Below are 13650 nucleotides of genomic sequence, written 5' to 3'. Positions count from 1 at the left end.
AAGAGGATATTAGGGGAAAATGGAGGAAATCTAAATAAAGCATAAACTTTAGTTAATGCTATATCAATATTAGTTCATTCACTGTAACATGCCATACTGATGTCAGATGTTAGTAATAGGGGAAACTGGCTATCTGTACTACATTCCCAATTTCTGTACTATGGTTCCAATTTTTCTGTAAATCTAAAACTGTTCTGGGAATTCCCTGGCAGTCCAGTGGTTAGGACTCTGCTTTCACTGCTGTGGGCCCGGGTTCAATCCCTGGTCAGGAAACTAAGATCCTGCAAGATGTGTGATGCGGCAAAAAAAAAAAAAAAAAAAAAAAAAAACTTGTGAAAAATAAAGTCTCGTTAAAAAAAAGAAAAGGAAGATCTTACTGGCTATTGTATGGAGAATGGATCATAAGGGCGGGGCAAGATGGGAGCTGAAAGATTTTTATGTTTTTTTTTTAATTAATTGTATTTTATTTTTGGCTGCGTTGGGTCTTCGTTACTGTGCACAGGCTTTCTCTAGTTTGGCAAGCGGGGTCTACTCTTCGTTGTGGTGCATGGGCTTCTCATTGCAATGGCTTCTCTTGTTGCAGAGCACAGGCTCTAGGCACGTGGGCTTCAGTAGTTGTGGTTTGGCTCTGGAGTGCAGGCTCAGTAGTTGTGGCACGTGGGCTCAGTAGTTGTGGCACATGGGCTCTAGAGCGCAGGCTCAGTAGTTGTGGCGCACGGGCTTAGTTGCTCCGCGGCATGTGGAATCTTCCCGGACCAGGGCTCGAACCTGTGTCCCCTGCATTGGCAGGCAGATTCTTAACCACTGCACCACCAGGGAAGCCTGGGAGCAGAGAGATTATTATCACAGCCCTGCAGGTAAGATGTAGCTTGGGTCTCCGTGGGGCAAAACAGATGGAGAAATAGAATCCTACTGGGCAGGTCGAACTGAGAGCCTGACAGGTAGGGATAAAGAAAGGGAGGAGTCAGTTATGACGCACAGATAGCACAGATATTTGGACTCGAGTGACTGGCAGATGGTGTTGTTAACTAAGGTGGAGTATATGTGAAAAAAAGAAGAAAAAACAGGTTTGGGAGGAAAATCTCCAGAGGCTGCATTTCCACCATGATGAGTCTAAGGTGGCTCTGGGACATCAGAAAGGAAGTATCGAGTAGGCTGGGAGATGTACGAATTCCTCTGGTGGTTAGGGTTAGAGCACCTGCTGTGAGCAAGGAGCACACCTACTATGTGGGGACCCAGGTATGAGAAGGCACAGGTCCTGCCTTTAAGAAGTTTCTAGTATGTTCGAAGAACAAGCAACCTGCCAGGGAAGCTTGACAAGTTAAATAAATGAGGATGAGTAGTAGTGAGAAATCCTGGAAGACTGCCTGGAGGCAGCAGCGGGGGGGGGGGCACAAAGGATGCCCCCGAAGCAGCCGTATTCTGGTTCTGGAAAAGCCTGATCTTGACCAGAGCCAGTCCACATCAGTCCAGACTTCCAGCCAGGCTCCCATTTGGAAATAGCCTACTCTTTCCCTAGGCTAATATCCAGAAAAGCCAGATAATTGAGGGTCAGAGGTGAGGGAGCTCACACCTGGCAGCTGACCAGGCCTCAGGGCTCATGTAACTGCCCTGAGTCAGTCCTTGAAGTCCTGGAGTCTCTAATTGCCTCCGAGCTTGTGCTGGATTGATGGATCCGGGCCAGGAAAGGTGAAGAGCCTCAACCGCTGTCTCTCTGGGGCTTGTATTGCTGCCCCAGGGCCTTTGCTGCCCCAGCAGAGCAGAAAACTCCTTGAAGTGTTTCTTGAAGGCCCACAACCCCTTCAGTTATGAATACCAGCAGGACATGCTGAACAAGGCCTACAGGAAGGCCCCATGATGAAACAATGGCTGCACCCCCCGTCCAAGGCTACAGAGTTGGGTGATCCCAGGCCTGGCTGCCTCGGGAAGGTGGGGGGCACCTGCCGCCTCCCTTGGCCCTGTCCACACGGAGCCAGAGGGTCAGTCATGTCACGCCCCCATCACAACCCTCCCGTGCTCTCCACCCTTTGCAGAGTCAGTCACACACCTCCCGAGAAGCCACACGATCCGTCCCTTCCTCCTCCTCCTTCACCTTCTCCACGTTCCGTCCCACTGCCCATTTCCTGCTGGGCCAACGTCCAAGCTTCTGCCTGCTTCGTGGTCTTGATACCCGCTCCTCCTTTGCCTGGGTCAGTCTTTTCCACCCGCTAATTTTTTTTTGTCTTTTAAAGAGGTGAAATTCACATAACATGCAATTAACCTTTTTTTGGCGGGGGTGGGCAGGTCCACACTAAGTCATGCAGGATCTTGGTTCCCCAACCAGGGATTGAACTCGTGCCCTCTGCAGTGGAAGTGAGGCGTCCTAACCACTAGACCGCCACGGAATTCCCCACAATTAACCATTATAAAGCATGCAAATTCATTGGTATTACTGTATTCACAATGTAATCATCGCCCGGTCTCGGTCTCGGGAGTTTCAAAACTTTCTCATCCTCCCATAAAATCCCCCCTCACCGTGTGAAGCAGTCACTGCCCATTGTTCCCGCTCCTGTGCCCTGCTAACCGCTAACCTGCTTTCTGTCTAGCGATTTGCTTATTCTGAGAATATCTTATAAAAGTAATCATACTTTTATACTTCTGTGACTGTCTTCTTTCATTAGGGTAATGTTTTCAACATTCATCCACATTGTGGCCTGTGTCAGTGCTTCATTCCTTTTTATGGCGGAATAATAGTCCACCGTCTGCATACACCACAGTTGGTTTATTCTTCTGTTAGTAGATGGACACTTGGGTTGTTTCCACATTTTGGCGATTGTAAATAGAGCTGTTATAAACATTCATGGACAAGTTTCTGTGTGGACACCCATTTTCATTTCTTTGGGGTCTGTACCTAGGGGTGGGATTGCTGGGTCACATGGTAACTCCATGGTCAACTTTTTGAGGAACCACCAGACTCATTCTTTGCCCCAGACATCCGGGGCCGGCCCTTCCTCCTCACTCAGCCCTCAGCTCAGACGTGACCTCCTCAGATCACCCCAGCTCAAATAGCGTCCCTCTCCCAAATCACTCTTGTCTTTTCACCATTTGGGGTTCATGATCCATTAGAATGTAGGCGATCCCGCACCTCCTATTTTCCGTGGTGACCCGCAGCCCCACACAGTGCCCGGCACTCAGTAAATGATAATCAGTTGTCGCTCAACAAGGCATTTGACCAACAGTCTTGGAAGCTGGACAAGACAGAGAATGTAGGTCAGGTAAATGTAACGTTAGGGAAATCCTCCGCTACATAAGGAATACTGATCCCTGCAGGTTTGACACTATATTGAGGTGATAGACCTCATGGCTCTATTCTTTGATCTGTGTATAATCAGTCACTGTGTAAAGATTTAAAAGGCATGTTTTCTAAAAAAAAAATAATAATAATAATCAGTCATTGCTGAATGACTGATCTCAGGTTGTCAAAGGTGAGGACTGCAACAAGGTGACGCATGTCAGTGTCATTCTAAGTCTGTTGGAACCACCCAGGGTGACTCAGCTCTTTTAGGGGACTACTTCCTCCTGCCCCGAGGGAAAAACTAAAAGCAGTGGAAGGAAGTCACTGCTGATGTTCTGTTCCTCCATCCCTCCTTGTTGGTGACTCAACACAGACATGTCTTCAGCAAGCCACAACTCCTTGGGCTGGAACAAGTAACCCTCAGCGACTAATTGCAAAGGGGAAAAAAAGACAAAGGTGGAAAAGAATATGGGTGGGAAATTGGTCATATCTATAATCTTATAGTCAGCCTGGTGAAATGGTTAAGGGCTCCAGCTGGGGGTTCAGGCTGCCAGGGTTCAAATCCCAGCTTTGTAAATTTCTGCAGGTTATTTAATCTCACTTTTCCTTTTTTTTTTTTTTTTTTTTTTTTTTTGCGGTACGCGGGCCTCTCACTGTTGCGGCCTCTCCCGTTGCGGAGCACAGGCTCCAGACGCGCAGGCCCAGCGGCCATGGCTCACGGGCCCAGCTGCTCCACGGCATGTGGGATCCTCCCGGACCGGGGCACGAACCCGCGTCCCCTGCATCGGCAGGCGGACTCTCAACCACTGCGCCACCAGGAAGCCCTCACTTTTCCTTTTTTTGAAAAATAGGGTTAATAGTAGTAGCTGCCTCATAGGCTTGTTGTGAGGATTAAAAGAGTTAATATTATATAAAGTGCTTAGAAAGCGCTTGTTGTGTTGAAAATGCTTTATACCAGAATAGTCATCATCACTATCATCCATCTCAGTACTGATATCTGCAGCTGGGCATTCAGATGAAAGGAGATAATAAATGGGCTTTTAAAAAGTTAAAGGGGGGCCCTTCCCTGCTGGCACAGTGGCTAAGACTCCGTGCTCCCAATGCAGGGGGCCCGGGTTCGATCCCTCGTCAGGAAACTAGATCCCACATGCTGCAACTAAGAGTTTGCATGCCGCAACTAAGGAGCCTGCCTGCCACAACTAAGACCCGGTGCAACCAAATAAATAAATAAATATTAAAAAAATAAAATAAACCTATTCTTATCCTCTTAAAAAAAAAAAGTTAAAGGGGGACTTCCCTGGCAGCCCAGTGGTTAGGACTCAGTGCTTCCAGGGCAGGGGGCGTGGGTTCAATCCCTGGTTGGGGAACTAAGATCCCGCATGCCGCACAGCGTGGCAAAAAAAAAAAAAAAAGTTAAAGGAAAATTATGAGTATGCTTAATGCCTCTGGGCAGTAAAATTTTAAATAGTTAAAATGATCAATTTTATGTTATGTGTATTGTACCACAATTTTAAAAAGTAAATGTAAACAACCTCTTTCTGAGCCACCTGCCAAAAAAAAAAAGGTAAGGAATTTCTCTGTATTATTATTTGAAATTATAATAGTTCTCCTACCTGGGGCCAGAAATAACCACCTCAGCAGAAATGGCTGTTTGGGTGCTGCATTCCAGAGTCCCTGCTCTGTGGAATTTTCTAGAATTTCAGGCCCTGGAGGAGGGCAGGATTACAGAGTGGATGGAGCTGCCATCAGTAGACGCTCAGGTCTGGGAGAGCTTCTCGGGCCGGACAGACCGGCTGGCTGTCGGGCTTTTCAACTTCTGTTTTCAGTAAATAGAAGTCAGAACAGCTGCTTTCCATCTTGTCCCAGGAAGTCTTCCGGGGCCCCTTTGGCGCTTGTCACTGGAGGGTCGGGTTAGTTTGTTCTGAGTGTTCCATCCCCCCACCCCCGGGGAAAACGTACACGCAATCATAAAACAAACACACGTGTGCCCACCGCTCAGAACCGACCATCATTAACCTTTTCTTCTATGTGCTTTGAATCTTGCTTTTATGCTTAACAAAAGAGTAAAGCATTGCATGTTTGTGGCCTTCTGTCTCCAATCAACAGAGACAAACTCCAGCATGAATGGAGCCTGTAGCCTCCCAGTCTACTAATAAACTTTGCACACATATTTATAGATCCAAGAAATAGATTTCATACTGTTTTGTGTGTATTAATTAGCACAAACAACTCAATCATAATATCTATTGACATCTTTCTGCAGCGTGCTTTCCTTTTTATGTTTTTGAGATCTTTCCAAGTTAACATGTATGGATTCAATTTATGCCTTTTCCTCCCACATAATATTCCACCATATGTCCTGTAACATAATTTTTACAACCAAATTAAAGACGTATCAGTTGTTTCTAGTGTTTGCAAATGCGAACCAGGTGGCTACAAACGTCCTTGGGCTAATTGCTCCAGAACAGTGTTTTTCAAATTGCCTGAGGCATGACTAGGTCATGAAATCAGATTTTTCTTAAATAATATAGGATAGAATAACTTGTAATGAATACTATTCCTTGGTGAAGCTTGTGTTTTGTGTGCACGTGTACTTGGTAGGGAGGTAAAAGCGCTTTTCTTACTAAGGATTGTAGTGAAAGCAAAGTTTAAAAAACATTCCTCACCCAGCGATTCTACCCAAGAGAAATGCAATGTATAGCCAAAGTACAAAAACGTGTACACAGATGTTCACAGAAGCTCTATTCACAACAGCCGAAAGGTGGAAACAACCCAAATGTCCATCGACAGATGAAGGGAAAAACAAAATGGGATCTAGCCATAAAATAGAAAATTATTCCACCATAATAAAGGATAAAGTACTGACACATGTTCCAACATAGATGAAGCTTGAAAACATGATGCTAAATGAAAGAGGCCAGACACAAAAGGCCACAGACTGTCTGATTCCATTAATATGAAATGTCCAGAATAGACAAATCCACAGAGATGGAAGGCAGATCAGTGGTTGCCAAGGGCTGGGGGTTGGAATGCAGAGTGACTGCTTAATAGGTACGGATTTCCTTTCGGGGTGATGAAAGCGTTCTGGAACCAGATAGTGATGATAGTTTCACAACATTGCAAATTTACGAAAAGCCACTGAATTCTATGCTTTAAAATGGTTTAAATGATGAATTTTTGGTTATGTGAATTTTACTTCAATTTTTTTAAAAAAGGAAAGCCACTCCTGCAAGGCATACTAAGAGCAGAATTGTGGGACGTAGAGTTTGCTCTTTTCAACTTTTTTACTAGACGTGGCAAATAGCTCTCCAAAGCAGTTGCCGCAGTTTGCACTCTTACCACAGTGAATGAGCGCTTCTGTCTCTTTACATCCACACCAACACCTCATACCCAAGAGAAGAATAAGAGAGAGAATAACTCAGAGTTGAATTGTGGGTATAAACCAGAGGTCACAATCTAGAGGCCCAAGGACTTGTTTTGTTTGGCTTGTTTGTATTTTTTAAAGTTTGAACTAGATACCTACTGTTAAAGTTGACAGATCACAAAATGTGGTTTGCCCACTTCCTTTGCAACATTGGAAGGCCTGGCCCCATTTCATACACATTTCCTTGTGGTGACAGCGGCGAGATGAGCCCCAGGTGCCCTCTTTAAAGGAGGAATGAGGTCTTCATTTCACCACAGTCCCCACCGCTCCCCAAAGTCTTACAGCTGGTCCCATTTACTGTTTATGTTTCCCCTCTGGCCCATGTACTCCTCTGAATGCACGCAGCCTGGTGTAAAGCTTTGAGCTCCATCTGGGGGCTCACCCTCACAGCTTGTGCAGGCCACAACCTGCAAAACTGTACCAGGACAACCCTGATGAAGAGGAGGAGGAGAGATGATTTCCAAGCCCATCACCTGTGGATGTTTCCTGAGATAGGCGAGGTCTCAGCCAGACATGGGGAGAAAAGCAAACGTGGGCGCTTGAGGGGGAAGGTGGGGTCAGCGCCCTGGGATAGCCACCACGCAGGGGATAGGGGAACAGGCCATGGAGGGGCCATCATTCCAGCGTCCACTTGAGGATTCTCGGCCTCAACGAGCCTGCCTTCAGAATCCTCTCCAGCTCTGCATCCAGTGAGCAACCTCCCGAGTTCCTGCGTTTCTGTCCTTGGAGCTGTCAGCTCTGACCGTGACCCCAAATCAGATTAACAGCCTCCTCCCAACACACACAGGCTCTGGGTCAGAGTCTGCGGAGACCAGCCGCTTGGAAGAGCCCATCTGCTGACTAATGCACTCAATTCTGCTTCAGGGGCCAGCTTGGAAGAGGGAGGGGGCAGCGGGAGGGGAGGGGGTGACCTGCAGCAGGTGGCTCTGGGGGTGAGAAATGCCCAGGGTGAAGATCTAGGGTGGCGGGTGCTGGTCACAGAATTCTCCGTGTTTTTTTTTTTTTTTTTTAGAAGATGTTGGGGGTAGGAGTTTTTATTAATTTATTATTTTTTTTAAATTTATTTTGGCTGTGTTGGGTCTTCGTTTCTGTGCGAGGGCTTTCTCTAGTTGTGGCAAGCGGGGGCCACTCTTCATCGCGGTGCGCGGGCCTCTCACTATCGCAACCTCTCTTGTTGCGGAGCACAGGCTCCAGACACGCAGGCTCAGTAGTTGTGGCTCATGGGCCTAGTTGCTCCGCGGCATGTGGGATCCTCCCAGACCAGAGCTCGAACCCGTGTCCCCTGCATTGGTAGGCAGATTCTCAACCACTGTGCCACCAGGGAAGCCCCTCCGTGTTTTTTTAAATATTTAAAAAAAAAAAGCCCCTTCCCCCAGATGCCGAAGATGCAGCTGTGGAGGGAGGCTTCCCTAGACCCCGCCTCCAGCGCAACAACTACCTAGGACCAGCTCCATAATTTGCAGGGCCCGGAGCAAAGTGAAAATGCAGGACCCCTTGTTCAAAAATTAAGAATTTTCAGATGGCGGCCACAGAGCTTTAAACCAAGTGCAGGACCCTACTGTGCCCTACTGTGCCTGGAGCCCCCGTGGGACTGTCTGGGTCGCACCGCCGTGAAGCCAGCACTGCCTCTAACCCTCTCACTGCCCCCAGATCCCCGCGCCAGGATTAAGCCTGCTCGGGATACCCATGGCCCCCATGCTGTCTCCGCTGTGTCTCATTCTTGCTTGTTTCCTTGCCTGTTATACGCCCCCCAGAATATGCTTTTCCCAAGGGCCCAACTGCCATGCTTTGCCCCTGATTGCCTAGCAGAGCGCCTGGGACAGAGGAGGGCAGCTATATTTGCTAAATGAATTGTAACAGAGAAAAAGTCCCCTTCAACAATGATGGCTCTCCACTTTATACCCACTAGGATGGCTATAATCAAAAATAAATAAATAAAAACAGAAAATAACAAGTGTTGGTGAGGATGTGGAGAAATAAGAACCCTCATACTTTGCTGTTGGGAATTTAAAATGGTGCAGTCGCTGTGGAAGGTAGTTTGATAGTTCCTCAAAGTGTTAAATACAGAGTGATCATATGACCCAGCAATTCTGCTCCTAGGTATAAACCCCAGAGAATTGAAAACATGTCCACACAAAAGCATGAATATTCATAGCAGCATTATCCACAAGAGCCAAAATGTGTCAACAACCCAAGTGTCCATCAATGGATGAATGAATTAACAGAATGGGGTCCATCCATACAATGGAATAGTACCCAGACATAAAAAGGAATGAAGCACTAACACAGGCTACAATGTGGATGAACCTTGAAAACATGATGCTAAGTGAAAGAAGCCAGACTCAAAAGGCCACATAGTCTATGATTCCATTTATATGAAATGTCCAGAACTGGCAAATTTATAGAGACAGAAAGTAGACTGGTGGTTGCCAGGGGCTGGGGGAGGGGGCGTGGAGGGTGACTGTTACTGGGGACAGGGTTTTGGGAGGGGGTGATAAAATGTCCTGGAACGAGATAATGGTGACAGTTGTACCACACTGTGAATGTACTAAATGTCGTTAGTGGTAAATGTTATGTATATTTTATCACAGTGAAAACAATTTTAAAAACCTGTCTTTAAATGCAATGTGGTACCCTGAATTGGATCTTGGAACAGAAAAAGGACATAGTGGGAAAACTGGTGAAATCCAAAACAAGCTTGGCATTTCATTGCCAGCGCTGTGCGAGTGTAGGTTTCTTAGTCGTGACAAATGTGTCACGAACACGTGAGATGTTAACATAAGAGAAGCTGGGTGAGGGTATATAGCAACGCCCTCTACCATCATTGCAACTTTTCTGTAAATCTAAAATGATTCCAAAATGAAACATGTATTTTCAAAAATCATATATGCCTTCTAAAAAGGGTCTTGCTTGGTCTCCCGAAGGTTCTTTTGTCTAACTAGGGCCCACTTTGCCTGCCTAGGGCCCACTTTGCAATTCAGGGAGCTGGAGCTGACTCTTTGGCATGGGAGAGGGAGAAGAATCTGGAGCTCCCAGCTGGGAGGGGAGGGATGAGGTGAAGAGAGGGGCAGGTGGGAGGGGTGAGGGAGGCACCTGGGCTGGAACGGGGTTGGGCCGGGGGGTCCCCCACGGCAAGTGGAACCGCTTTGCTGGGGAAGCTCCAAGGACTGTGGAGAACAGGAATGTCCAACACAGAGGCTGCAAATGGATGATCCACAGGCTGAAGACTAGAGATGCGTTATATTTACCCTTACTTTTGTAAAAATAATTGAGTCAATCTCACATTAAAATTGGAAATTTCCAACTTCTCTGGAAACATCCGAAGATCTGCTGACTCAAGGCCACCTTCCTGCATGGCCCCAAAGGGCCAGAGCCAAGTCCCAGGCAACCCCTTGAAGCGGGTGTGAGCTCTCCCATTTGCCACGGTCCCCACCAGCCCCTGTTGTCACCAGCTACTGACACCGGGCCTCGGTTGCTATTTATCCTCAAGTTTGCACCATATTCTACTTCTAACGGAACAGATTTTCTTTGCACCATGTCAAAAGTGGAAAAGAGAAACCAAGATATTGTCTGACTTTTCTTACACCTGGCTGGCTTCACTCGCCTATGATATCTACCTGGTTCCTAGAGGCACTTTTTTTTTTTTAACATCCTTATTGGAGTATAATTGCTTTACAATGGTGTGTTAGTTTCTGCTTTACAACAAAGTGAATCAGTTATACATATACATATGTTCCCATATCTCTTCTCTCTGTCTCCCTCCCTCCCACCCTCCCTATCCCACCCCTCTAGGTGGTCACCCTAGAGGCACTTATGTTCGAGAACTCAAGTCTAATGTTTGACCTGCAGCCTTTGCTGCAATGTCAACATACCCTCCCCAACCCATGCCCTTAAATCTTCACTCTCACGGGTATTCTGTGGTTGGGGTCAAACACACACACTAATTCTTGGGTGTGAATCCTGGTTCTACCCCTTACTAGCTGGGTGGTCTTGGCCAAGTCACTTAACTGCTCTGTGCCTCAGTTTCTCCAGCTGTAAAACGGGCATGACATTGTACCTACCTTTCAGGGGTTTTGTGAGGATTAGGTGACGTAGCCCATGCAAAGCATGTAGACCTGAGCCTGGAACAGAACAAAAGAGGCAGAGATTTCAGGGGGTGACAAGTGCTGTGATTAACAGATCCGGGTGACTAGGGGAAACCCCACCTTCAGTACTTGTTGAGGAGGAGGGGACATGTGAGCTGAAAGAGGGATGAGAAGGAACCAGCTGGGAACCGAGGGGAAGGAACAGTGTGTCAGGCAGAAGGAACAGTCAGTGTAAGGTTTCAGAGGCAAGACTGAGCTTGGCTTGCTCGAGGACCGGAAGGAAGAAGCGCAGTGTGGCTAGAGCACAGCAACCGAGGGTCACATGTAAGGCTGGAAGGCAGGCAGAGGCCTTGCAGCCACGGGACGCCGGGGGAGGGTTCTCAGCAGCCAGAGGCCAGACTCTGACCGACGAAGGGGCGCGTGAGCCTGGCAGAGGCGGGCCAGTCCAGCCCGGAGCCTCTACTTCCAGTTCCACGATCCCCATCACAACCAGCCTGACCCAAGCCTGGCTGTCCTTGCCCTCCGAGCATCGAATCCCCCCACCCCCCAAAAAAACAAACAGGAAGTCTTGAGGTGGTCCTGGGCCAGCTCAGTGGCCCCCGGGTAGTGGCAGCGCAAGGGATGCAAAGCCACTCGGATGAAAGGCTGCAGGGTCCCCCGCAAGAGAGACCCACGTCAAATCCCTGGAACCTGTGAGTGAGAACTTACTTGGAAAAAGGGCCTTTGCAGATAAGATTCAGAAGCTCAAGACGAGATCATTCTGGATTATCCACATGGGCTTAAAACCCAATGACAAATGTCCTTATGAGAGAAAGGCAGAGGGAGTTTTTTTTTTTTTTTTTTTTTTTGCGGTACGCGGGCCTCTCACTGTTGTGGCCTCTCCCGCTGCGGAGCACAGGCTCCGGACGCCCAGGCCCAGCGGCCATGGCTCACGGGCCCAGCCACCCCGCGGCACGAGCCCGTGTCCCCTGCATCGGCAGGCGGACTCCCAACCACTGTGTCACCAGGGAAGCCCAAGAGGGAGATTTAAGACGCACAGGGAAGAAGCCCACGTGAAGACGGAGGCAGAGACAGGAGGGATGCGGCCACAAGCAAGGAATACCTGGAGCCGCCAGAAGCTGGAAGACGCCAGGAAGGAATCTCCCCTAGAGCCTTCGGAGGGAGCGCGGCCCTGCCGACACCTCAATGTCAGACTTCCGGTCTCCAGAACTGGGAGAGAATACGTTTCCGCTGTTTTAAGGCACTCAGTTTGTGGTCATTTGTTATAGCGGCCGCAGGAAACCAATACTCGTCCGCCAAGCCCCCGCCCGCCCCGCCCCGCCCCGCCCCGCCCCGCCCCCGCCCCAGGCAGGAGGTTCAATCTCTCCTTCCATCCTTGCAGCACATGCCCCTTTCCAGGTGAGAACACTGAGGCCCAGAGAGGGGACGATAAATGGGGAAAGCCCCTTACAGCGGTCTCAACTTTCCTCCTGCCTGAATTGAACTCACCTATGTATCTTGTTGGGTTTTTCACAGCATTTTAAAATTTGTATTTATTTTTATTATGGAATGGTTAGCACAGAAAGAGTCCCCATAGCAAAGCCCCGCAACTTTTTCATTCCCTACTCTTGGGGGTTTAGCTGTGGGGTCTTGGCGGTGTGGCATAGGGAAAAGTAACCTCTCTGAGCTTCGGATTCCTCAACTTTAAAATGGGGAGAGGGACTTCCCTGGTGGTCCAGTGGTTAGGACTCCGTGCTTCCACTGCAGGGGGTACGGGTTTGATGCCTGGTCGGGGAACAAAGATCCCGCATGCCACACGACACGGCCTAAATAAATAAATAAATAAATAAATAAATTTAAAATGGGGACAGAACCGGTTGTTGTGAGGATTAAATGAGAATGGATGAGAAACACCTGGTGTCTCTCCGGTTCCACCTGAAACCCCAGCCTGGGCCCGAGCAGGTTCTTGCTGTGGGACCCAGTTCTCAGGCTCATGATGGCTTCTTCAGGTGGGGAGCCAGAGGGTCCTCGATAAATAAGATGCTCCAGGCAGGCCCAAGCCCCTGAGGGCAAGCAGGGGACCCAGCTGGCAACAGTCTGGGTCTCAGGCCTTGGTTTAATTGGCAGGAAAACGGGTACACGGCAGACATGGAGCTGGTATATGCAGTGTGGCTGTACCAGTAGTTAAAATATTGAAATACTGCTCTACCAGTTGGTAAAAGCCACTGCCCGCCCCCCTCCCGGGACCCCAGACTTCCACACAACCCAGCAAGTTAGAACCACCACCAGGAGGACTTCCTGTGTCCCGTCCTAAGCCTCTCTTCTGATTGAGCTGTTCTGCTGGGTAATATTTCTCGGCGCCATGGGCTGGTGGGCGTGGGGCGCCCCGTCCCTGATGGAAAAAAACAGGTGGCATTTGCTGGGTCTCGGCTTTCCCGGGAGGTACAGAAGCCCCAGGGATTTAGAGGAGACAGGTCTCTGTTATCCCGCACAAGCCCCATGGAGGCAGACAGACAGACATAGATGTCTGCGCTGGGGTCCTGGGGATGTGAAGGGGCTCCTGGACACTGGGCCGAGGCCCTAGACCACCCAAAGTCTCCCTACAACTACACCAGGCAGGGCCGGGGGGAGAGTTAGTGGATGGAGAAACCTAACCAGGCGATGAGGCAGACGGCCCAGGAAGAGGTCAGAAGTCAGGGGTCAGAGGTAGTCTACTTTATTGACCGGGTTCTCCCAACATCTCGCAACCCCACTACAAAGCCAGACCTGGGCTTTGCCCGTGTCCCGTCCACTGGACACGGAAGAGAACGCGACTCCCAAACGTCCAAAGGGCCTCAGAAGAGCAGAGCGGCAGGGTGGGTGTGGGAAGGGGCCGCCAGCCAGGGGCG

The sequence above is a fragment of the Hyperoodon ampullatus genome (genome assembly GCF_949752795.1).
Source record: "Hyperoodon ampullatus genome assembly, chromosome: 13".
NCBI classification, from domain to species: Eukaryota; Metazoa; Chordata; class Mammalia; order Artiodactyla; family Ziphiidae; genus Hyperoodon; species Hyperoodon ampullatus.
This window is presented reverse-complemented; position numbering follows the sequence as displayed.